Source organism: Amia ocellicauda, chromosome 11 (assembly GCF_036373705.1).
Source record: "Amia ocellicauda isolate fAmiCal2 chromosome 11, fAmiCal2.hap1, whole genome shotgun sequence".
In the NCBI taxonomy this organism is placed as follows: domain Eukaryota; kingdom Metazoa; phylum Chordata; class Actinopteri; order Amiiformes; family Amiidae; genus Amia; species Amia ocellicauda.
In genome coordinates this window covers 23821895-23825604 of record NC_089860.1, presented here as the reverse complement: position 1 = coordinate 23825604, position 3710 = coordinate 23821895, and the positions used below count along the sequence as shown (strand labels likewise).

Below are 3710 nucleotides of genomic sequence, written 5' to 3'. Positions count from 1 at the left end.
AGCAGCTTCTCTTTAGGGGGCGCTGATACACCGTTGAATATTTATGAGGGGAACCGTTTCTATATATAGACAAATGTAAGACAGAGACAGATTAGCAACGTAGTCGGGTAGGCCTATAGGTAGAGAGACAAAAATACATAAATGATAGCTCGTTTGACAGACAAATAGAAGAGATTGAAGCACATCTATATTATATATTGATACGTTCTAAGCCTACATTGGACAAGGTGTCTATTCGTAATTGACTGCAATGTGCCATTGAACACTGAAATTCAGGACATCCAAATTAAGAGCTGGGCAATGCCAGATGTGTCCAACTCTGGACACCCACAAGAGACTTTCTCCTCGTTAAAACAAACGCAATCAAAGCTGCATCCCTAACAACTTTCATTGTGAAGCCCAACACACAATTGTACACTTCAGACGAGTGGTGGGAATGGTTGATTAAAATTAAGAAAATGGGGGCGTGTCGTAGGCGACAAAAAAGGTTTCCATCACTGATTTAAATCAAAAACTCTGAACTGATAGGAGTTTCCATTCCTCAGGTGTATTGATCAAATGTATACCAGAAATTGTCTCAATGACTAATAACATCGTTTTTGAATAATAACAAATCGCGCTGGACAAAAAAAGGTGTGGTAAAAACAATAATATATAGTTTACGATATATCCACATTATGACCTAGTTAATTTAGCAAGTATTGGTGAAATGCTTTTTTTATTTATTTAGGTGAAATACTTTCAGCTAAATAACCATAGGTGTAATACATCATTACTGCTTATATTGTGACGTCATTAACTGTGGAGTTCTGTTGTTTTTTCTGTTTCTACACAGAAGCCCAGGGCTGGTCTGTATAGGAACAACCGTCCACATTCAGTCTCCAGCTGACTTTCTGACAAAAAATGCTTCTCAGGTGCCCCTGTAGACACATATAAGGGGTAGGCCTTGTTCAATTCAATCTTTTAAACACAGATGGCTCAAATAATAGAGCTATGGAAACATCTATGAGATAGTATGTTTATGAATTAAACAATTATGTATTTAAACATTGCAGTTACAACCGGAGTGTTTCAGTTTGTGGTGATACAAAATCAGACGTGTCTTGATGCTCAGCTCACAACACTAGTATTGTGTTGGTTTGCTGTTGCACAAGCCACAGGGGGGCAGCAATCCGCTTCCTGCCCCTGCTCTTTCAGCCCCATGAGCCGGATGCCCCCTGCCCGGGCACTTCAAATCCGCGCTCTCCTCCCGAGCAAACGGCCAGCAACCGACATCACACATCCGTATCTGCGGCATGTTTATTAACTCTTAATCAGCCGACACGTTAGTCATAACATAAAAGATGACACAAAAAGGACACATGTAGTTCCAGTGCATATGATGAAATGCATGTAGTGCAATGAAAGAGAGAATAGCCGCTCAGTCTTTAGGCGACTTTCCCTCTTAGAAGTAAGTATTGATACTGAGTTGCTTGCAATAATTGCACGTAGAACCCCCAGAACCCCGATTTAGCATTTCCAACCAACACCTGTCCAGCGTCAGGGTGGGGATTGGGACTGCATCCAGAAGAGCAGTCATGCGTATGTGTGTGTGTGTGTGTGTGTGTGTGTGTATGTGTATGTATGTGTATGTATGTGTGTGCGCGCATTTACCCTATGCAGGTGTGTAGTCCATTTGTTAGTGTTTCACTGGGTGGGTGTGTGGGTGCGTGGTGGAGTTGCCATTTCTTTAGTAATGCCCCCTTTGTTTTGATGTCTGCACTGCACTGTGACGAATTTCAAATAACGTAACAGTCCTTATTATTATTATTATTATTATTATTATTATTATTATTATTATTAATAATAATAATATTAATAATAATAATAATAATAATATTAACAGTTGCAACGTGCCGAAACGCTCCCCGACAACCGGCGCTCACTGCAGGCAGGGAATGAAGAGACCGGCTCGGTCCAGCTGACGCCTGGATACATTCACATCACTGTGGTCTACGATTAACACACTTAGGAAAGCACACTTAGTATATCACCAGTATTAGTAGTAGTAGTAGCAGTGTTATATCAGTTTAATCACATTCACAACAATAGAATTATAATAGACTTCTATATGAAAATCATACGGTAAATTGTGTTACTATTTTCCAAGCAATCCAGACACTTTGGCTTCGACAGTCCCAGTCAGGTCTCGCTTATGGGTCCGAGTCGCGTAGACAGCGCATACAGTCAGCGCATCTCTGGAAAGGGATCTGCACCGCCACCCTTCACTGCTCAAACCGCACAGATCCAACCCCAGCACTGAAATGCAACCCAGGAGGAGCACACTGCGGTTACCTCAACACAAATGCATCCATTTAGAAACACCCCCGCAAGTGACTCTTTTGGGAAGCGCCGCACAGTGTGCGGACACCTGTCTGCGGGTCCGCAATCCGTGCCTTGGAAGTTTGTTTGGGGGGAAAGGAGGCTCGTCCAGAGCGACAGACAGAGGAGAACCGGTCTTACCTTCCGTCACGCTGACCTCGCCGGCACCTTTGACCTGCGCGAAGCACCACCGCGTCTCGTCCGCGCTGCCCCCGCCGAAGCCTGGGGACCCAGGGAAGGGCACGTTATTGACCCGCTCCCCCGCACACAAACCACGCTGTCCCCCCCTCTCCTGTGCCCGGGTGTTGTGCTGTGCAGCGGACGTACCGGGAATCATGTCGGCGCTGGCGGGGGTCCGGGGTCCGGGGGTCCGGGGTCCGGGGGTCCGGGGGTCCGGGGGTCCGGGCTGCGGCGCCAGAGAGCGGGGGCCGCGCGGGAGGATGCTCCGGCTGCCAGCGATTTAAACGCCGTTTCAAGATGGCGAGGAAAAGAAGAAGAAGAGGGGAGGAAAAAAAGAAAGATCCCGATCAAGCGTCGATGGGGGCGGTGAATGCATGCATCGTGTGCGTCCCTTTTCACCCGGGTGGGTCCATTTAGTAGTCGAGGTCCGCTCTCTCTCTCCCCCCACCATAGGAATGAGCGTTTACCAATCCAATCCAAATGAGTCATGTAACGGGGACACCGTCCGCCAGCACCACTAGACTACTACACGGGTGACTTTATCGCTGGGTCTACGTCAATGCACGAGTGCATTATTTTGCTTTGTAAGTTTTCTTTGCAACCTTAATGTACAGGTTATTCAGATGCGATTGCAATGCCAGTGATCTAAATAGTATTTAAAGAACCCCATGAAACAGACCGGTATATTGAATTGATCACACGGGGGAAGACAAATGTGGCCAAAGCATAAATCATATTTTATTTCATGTTCATTTTGCACATGCATTTATCCAAGGCGACTTACAGGGTTTTCACTGTAATTGCAATCAGTAACGGTGCAGTGCACACATTTCCACCACCGTGCAATCCCAGCGTTACTGGACAGGAAAGGGACGTTAATAATAGTTGTATTCGGGTTTAATTCAGTACTGGAGCATATATTTTCAAATGACAGTAATTAGTGGGGGGAACACAGAGCATACATGCATTACAATATTTATTCTCTTAACGCGTTAATGAGAAAACAGATATTCAGCTTAAATACAATTAAAAGAATACAAAAGGAAACGAGCTGTGCGGCTGGTGCTCATTGTTGCCGCTGTTCAGTTTCTGCCCCGGAGTGTAACGTGCGGTGGAAGACACTAGAGGGAGCACTTTCACGACGAAGCCTTACACAATTTCAACTTGTT

General features: G+C 45.4%; 1 long non-coding RNA gene across 1 annotated transcript; it reads right to left on the bottom strand.

Annotated features, from left to right (window-relative positions):
- Window positions 1-2073: 2073 nt before the first annotated feature.
- Window positions 2074-2744, bottom strand: LOC136763214 (uncharacterized). The gene is made up of 3 exons (XR_010820964.1): window positions 2689-2744; window positions 2503-2583; window positions 2074-2298 (listed from the first exon to the last, which is right to left on the bottom strand). It is a non-coding gene; the product is annotated as an uncharacterized LOC136763214 (long non-coding RNA).
- Window positions 2745-3710: the final 966 nt, after the last annotated feature.